The sequence below is a fragment of the Notamacropus eugenii genome, chromosome 1 (genome assembly GCF_028372415.1).
Source record: "Notamacropus eugenii isolate mMacEug1 chromosome 1, mMacEug1.pri_v2, whole genome shotgun sequence".
In the NCBI taxonomy this organism is placed as follows: domain Eukaryota; kingdom Metazoa; phylum Chordata; class Mammalia; order Diprotodontia; family Macropodidae; genus Notamacropus; species Notamacropus eugenii.
Genome location: NC_092872.1, coordinates 473135743 through 473142582, shown reverse-complemented (window position 1 = coordinate 473142582; position 6840 = coordinate 473135743). Strand labels below are relative to the sequence as shown.

At 38.1% G+C, this 6840-nt stretch overlaps 1 protein-coding gene across 1 annotated transcript in view; it reads left to right on the top strand.

Moving 5' to 3' along the window:
- The window catches only part of LOC140519364 (liver carboxylesterase 1-like), a 101278-nt gene that overhangs the window by 55218 nt on the left and 39220 nt on the right, over window positions 1–6840 (top strand). The gene's annotated exons all lie outside the window — the stretch shown is intronic.

Genomic DNA, 6840 nt, shown 5'->3' with positions numbered 1-6840 from the left:
GACAGATTAAAATTTAATTGTAAAATATGTAACAAAAATAAATGAAAATACAATAGAACACAGGCAATATTATATGCGGTTATCTAACTCAATATGTGGTCAACAGGAATCCTTATGTATTGTTTAGTGACCTGTGTCTATCCTAGTCTGACACTACTGGTTAGGAGAACCAATGTTGAATATATAGTCAGGAAGGCCTGAATTTGAGTCTTACCTTAATCATTTCAAAACAGTGTTACCCTAGACACCCACTTAACTTGTGTCCCTTGGTTTCCTTATCTGTAAAATGGGGATAATATTAGCACCTACTTCACAGGATTGTTGTGAGGATTAATGACATAACATATGTAGAGTGCTTTAACAACCTAAAAGTACTCTACAATTTTTAAGCGTTATTTATCATTTGTGGATACTCATCTTTTGTAAGGTTTGCATTGAAGTGTTTAGGAAAGTATGAAAGTAAACACCCATGATGGCTCTAGGTAGATTCTAAAGACTCTGGTCTGATGATGTCACACTCTTTCCCACTTTCTTTTCTGTTTGTTCTGTTTGACCATGAAAGTCATGGCCCTGTATAATATATTTCTCTTCCTAGGTATTTGATATGGGTTTGTGAGCAGGTCTTATGATGTTCTGAAGATTAAATTGAGAACAGAGATATACTGATAAATGTTTAACAAATTACTTCCTGGGGGGAAAATGGTACCCATAGCATACTGTTTAGTTTAATTGTCACTGTTAATATATTCTCCATCATGTTCTTAAGTCTAGGAAATCCACAAAACAACAAATCAAGCCATGTTTTTTAATGCTGATTTCCAAGAAGTAAATGTTTACGCTGAAAATCTAACAATGACTCTGTTGCCAGTTCAAAGCTATATTTAGGATACATCTGGACAGAGAACAATGACCTTCCTCTCAATATTCTTGTAGGGCAAAATAGATTTCTATACACCATTGCCTGTCCATCTTATTTCCCAGCTGCATGTAAAAATGATTTTTAACTTTCACTTTTACAACTTTGAGTTCCAAATTCTCTCCTCCCCACACATCCCCATTGAGAAGGCAAGCAGCCTGATATAGGTTATACATGTATAGTCATGCAAAACACTTCCATAAAAATCATGTTGTGAAAGAGTAGCTATTTCCCTCCATCCTATCCTGTCTCCCAATTATTCTATCCTCTCCTTTGACCCTGCCCTTCCTCAAAAGTGTTTACTTCTGATTACCCCTCCTTTCATTTCCCCTCCCTTCTATCATCCTCAACTCTTATCCCCTTCCCCCCACTTTCCTGTAGGGTAAGATATATTGTCATACCCAATTGAATGTGTATGCTATTCCCTCCTTAAGCCAAATCCAATGAGAATAAGGGTCACTCATTCCCTCTCACCCCCCTTCCCTTCCATTGTTAAAGCTTTTTCTTACCTCTTTTATGTGGGATAATTTCCCCCATTTTATTTTTCCCTTTCTCCTCCCAATATATTCATCACTTATCCCTTAGTTTTAATTTTTAGATATCATCCCTTCATATTCAACTCACCCTGTGCCTATCTCTCTCTGTCTCTGTCTCACTCTCTATGTATATGTATTATATGGATATAAATTATATGGATTATATATATATATATATATTCCCTCCAAATGCCCAAATACTGAGAAAACTCTCAGGAGTTATGAGTATTATCTTTCCATATAGGAATGTAAATCGTTCAACTTTAGGTTATTTCTCTTTCTTATTTACCTTTTCATACTTCTTTTGATTCCTATATTTGAAAGTCAAATTATCTATTCAGCTCTGATCTTTTCATCAAAAATTCTTAGAAGACCTCTATTTCATTGAATGTCCATAATATTCCCTGAAGTACTCAGTTTTGATGGGTAGGTGATTTTTGGTTTTAATACTAGCTCCTTTGACCTCTGGAATGTCATATTCCAAGCCCTCTGATCCCTTAATGTAGAAGCTGCTAGATCTTGTGTTATCCTGATTGTATTTCTATAATACTCAATTTGTTTCTTTCTGGGTGCTTGTAATATTTTCTCCTTGACCTGGGAACTCTGGATTTTGGCTATAATATTCCTAGGAGTTTTCCTTTTGCCATCTCTTTCACAAGGTGATCAGTGAAATTTTTCCCTTTCTATTTTGCCTTCTGGTTCTAGAGTATCAGGGCAGTTTTCCTTGATAATTTCTTGAAAGATGATGTCTAGGCCCTTTTTTTGATCATGGCTTTCAGGTAGTCCAATAATTTTAAAATTATCTCTCCCAGATCTATTTTCCATGTCAGTTGTTCTTCCAATGAGATATTTCATATTATCTTTTATTTTTGCATTCTTTTGTTATGTTTTATAAATTCTTGATTTCTCATAAAATCATTAGCTGCCATTTGTTCCATTCTAATTTTTAAGGAATTGCTTTCTTCAATGAGCATTTGGACTTCCTTTTCCATTCAGTCAATTCTGCTTTGTAAGGCCTTCTTCTCCTCATTGAGTTTTTGAACCTTTTTTTGCCATTTGGTGTAGTCTATTTTTTAAAGTGTTACTTTCTTCACTATTTTTTTGAGTCTCCTTTATCAAGAATTTGACTCATTTTTCATGATTTTCTTGCATCACTTTCATTTCTCTTCCCAATTTTTCCTCTACTTCTCTTATCTGATTTTCAAAATCCTTTTTGAGCTCTTCCATGGCCTAAGATCAATTCATACTTTTCTTGGAGTCTTTAGATGTAGGAGCTTTGTCTTTGTTGTCTTCTTCAGGTTGTATGTTTTGATCTTTTTTGTCACCAAAGTAAGATTCTATAGTCTGATTTTTTCCACTTTGTTTGCTCATTTACTCAATTAATTACTTGACTTTTGTGTCCTTTTTCAAGGTAGTTCTCTGCTTCCAGTGGGGGAATGTACTGTCCAAAGTTTCAGAGGTTTGTGAAGCTCTTTTCAAAAGTAATTCGAGGAACCTGTAATTTTTCAGCTTTTCCAAGGTTGTATGATCAAAGGAGAGGTGTTTGCTTCTCTCCTTGTCTGTGCTCTGGTCTGTGAGTGGCCTCAAGCACTCTTTTCTGCCTTGGAACTGTGAGGATTTCCTTTCCACTGCTGCCACAACCTCTACCATGTCAGCAATCCTCCTTGTCCCAGGAGTGTGACCCAGATCCAAGCAGGGAAAAGCAAGAGAATTCTGCCTCAACATGAGCAAAGAGATCGCTGCAATATCCCTCTTATCAGCAGCTTGCTTCCCCCCTCAATCCATGGGCCTAGCAGTCCAGAAACAGCTGAATCTGTTGCTGTTACTGTGGTCAGTGTGGGCTCCACCCTGCTCCCTCTGCCACTCTAGGACTGGGGCTGGACCATGCTCCTTTCTCATACAGGTCCAACAGGCTTTTTATACTGACCTTCCAAATTGTCCTTGACTTTTTGAGCTTGAAAAGTCTGGAAACCATCCCAGGTGCCAGTGATTCAGTCCCCTGAGGCCTGCTCAGACCCTGTCAGCGAAGGTGTGGGAAATGCTGGAGTATGCTTAGCTCCCAGCTAAGTATGATAGACCCTTCCAGTCAACCTTCCAGGCTGTCTCAGGCTGGAGATTTGTTTCACTCCATCAGTTCATGGATTCTGAAGCTCTAGAGGTATTTTTTTACAGCTATTTGGAGGGATTTGGTGAAGAGAGCAAGCAAGTTCCTGCTTTTACTTAGCTATCTTTTTACGCCTCACATAGTGGTATTTTTAAATATGACAGTCAGAACCATCTCTGCTACTCTATATGACCTGTGATCCCAATAACTGCGTCACTGTGGGCAAGTCACTTAATCTCTATGATCCTCAGCCTCCTCATCTATAAAATGGGCATAATAATATTGTAATACTTATTTCACACAGCTATCATTAGGCTCAAATAAAATATGCGTAAAATTCTTTGCAAACCCTAAGCCACTACATGAATATAAATTAGTAGTGTTGATGTTGTAATATGGGGAAAGGAAGTAAAATTAGAGAAGTCACTTAGTGATAGGTGAAGACAAATGTGAGTGAATTTCTGCAAATGTGTTTTGAAATGAGTTTTAAAGAAAGAAGGATGATAGAAGGGGGCAGGTAGCAAAATTTTTCTGTGCTTAAGTGCCTCAAAGCTCAAGGAAAAGATGATAGGCAAAATCAGGAATGTTAGACATTTTAGAAATTATCTTTTTTCCCTTGCTTTCCAGGAACAGCAAGAAAAAAACAATGTGTTAGTGGAAAGCACATTAGCCTGAAAGTTTGGAGGTTAGGACAGGATTCTAATTCTAACTTTATTCACTAAAATTGTTTGACTTTATAAGCCACCTCTCACTTTCCAAAAGCTCAGTTTCTCTATCTATAAAATGTTGGGGTTAGACTAGATGATATTTGGGGTCCCCTAAAATTGCTATTTTAGAAAGATTGTCCATAGCAGTGATATAGAGACTGCATCAGAAGCATTGGCTGTATGCCAGAGCTTTTATGGGCTCTTACAAATTGAAGCCTCATCCATCCACCTCCTTATATCCATAGAAATGAATGGGGTATAGATTTGGACATGTCTGACTAGTGTAGTTGATTTTTTCCTTGTAGCTTGTAGGCTATGGCCCAATTCACACCTAACCTGTCCTCAATTCAATATGGTATGGTGACTTACCTATTTCTGGTGGGTTCTGATAGTTAATGACTGTAAAACTCATTCAAAGACATGGTAGACAAGCGAGGGTCAGGGGTCTTTAAGTAGTTGTGCAGTCTATGATTCTTTTTCTTTATTTTTTAACTTATTGAGACTCTTCAGCATCTCCCATGAGACATGGTTTAAGACTCACAAACACATATGCCTTCAGAATAAGTTGATGACCTCTTTTTTCCCTGTTTTTTTCTAATTTTCCATTGGAGATTGATAGGGAGAAAGTCAGTCCTACAAAGTTCAAGTTTCTCTCTCACTTGAATTTACTTATCTAGCTATTGACTAATTCTTTCAAACTGCTGTGGGTGGAGATTGAGTTGAGAACATGGTCAATGTGGCCACCCACTAAGCATAGAGATTAATGGCAAGTAGAGATTATAGTGTAACATCCTGCAGGTAGGGCCAGGATTAGTGACATCCCTGGAGTAAGTGACAATGCAGTATATTAAGGTAGGGGAGACTATAAGTCCCATGATGCCCAGCTGTTATTCAATGATAAAGTACCTTCGCAGGTATTCAAAGCCTAGAATATTAGAATCACAGGGTGACTTAGGGACAACTTCCTGCCTCCACTTTTAAAAATACAGGTTATATTAGAGGCCTCCAAATGCCAAAGTCAAAACAAAACAAAACAGAAAGAAGTAAAGTAAAAGAATCCATCACAAAGCAATTCTTGTGGGAAAAAAATAAATGAAGACTAATAACCCAGTTGGTCACTTTGATTGCTTTTGCTGCCTTTTCCTTCCAGACTTCCTTATCTCTCTGAAAATCCAGTCTGCTCAGGGTGGCTTTGTGATATGCATGACTGATGCAAAGTTAGGCATGGACTTTCAGAGGTAACTCTTTAATGGTGTCCCAAGTGTGTGTCCAAGTGTGCATTAAAGCCTATGAATCTGATCAGCAGCAAGGCTAAAGAAGAAAGACAGGGAGAGCTGTAGAAGAGTGTAAAGTTCAGGGTGCAAAAATGTGGAGAAAGGGAGGAACAGAGGTATGAAACTTTTAAAATAAACCTCAAGAGGAAACAGACAACCAATAGGAAGACTGAGAAAAGGATAAAATATAAAGGTCTCTCAGAGAGCCTCTTTTCTGCAGTGTCCAAGGGGAAACCTCTCCTGAATATTTGAGAGGATATAGCAGTAAGGATGAAAATTGAGGGTCAAAGAACATTAGTTGGGAGAAAGAGAAAATAGATTTCTGTTAATATTTTTTTTAGAGAGGTCTATGTGTAGGAGTGTGTACTACAGATGTGAAAAGTTGCTTGTATTTTCAGATGGCATTACATAGTATTATTGGTTTTATTTACCTGTTTTACTTTGTTAATGGATTTCTGGGAGAGATGATGGTAAAAGAAGAAAGAAATCACCTGAACTCTCCCAAATTCACCAAAAACTATAAAACAGTGTCTCAAGATAAGTTCTAGAAAGGCAAGACCAACAAATAAATGAAATAAAACAATTTTCCAGCCCAAGATGATTTTGAAGGTTGGCAGGAAAGGATTGTCTCATGCTAGTAAAAGGGGAGTTAAGTACAGGGCAAGCCAGCATCAGGACTACCCTCCTCATCCCACCCCTAGAGAACCCTGGAACAGCCCCAAGCCCCTCCATGGGCTCCCCTAAAGGAGGGTCTCCTCTGGGACCACAAGGTCTCAGAATAGCAATAGATAAATGGCCAAGTGCCACTGTGGGCCTCAGTGCAGTACCAGGCCCACCAAGGACCCTGACACAGTAGAAACCCCCCTGCAGACCACAGTATACCACCATGATAGCAGGTCGGACCTGCAGTCCCCAGCACAAGAAGCTTGAGCCTGTACCATCTCTACCCCAGGAGCAGAGCTCAACTTCAAAAGTAACAAAACAGGCTGGAAAAATGAGCAAAAAACAAACAAATAGAAGAACCTGACCATAGAAAGTAGTTATGGTGACTAGGAAGATCAAAGCACAAAATCAGAAGAGAAGAACGTTGTTGAAACAGTTGCATTCAAAACCTCAAAGAAAAGTGAGAATTGGCCTCAGGTTTCAAAATAATTCCTTGAAAATGTCAAAAAGGGTTTTAAAAATGAAATAAGAGAAGTAAAAGAAAAATTGGGAAAATATATAAGAATGATGCAAGATAGTCATAAAAAAAGAGCCAAGAGCTTGATAATGGAAGCATATAAAATGGAAAAAGGAGCTACAA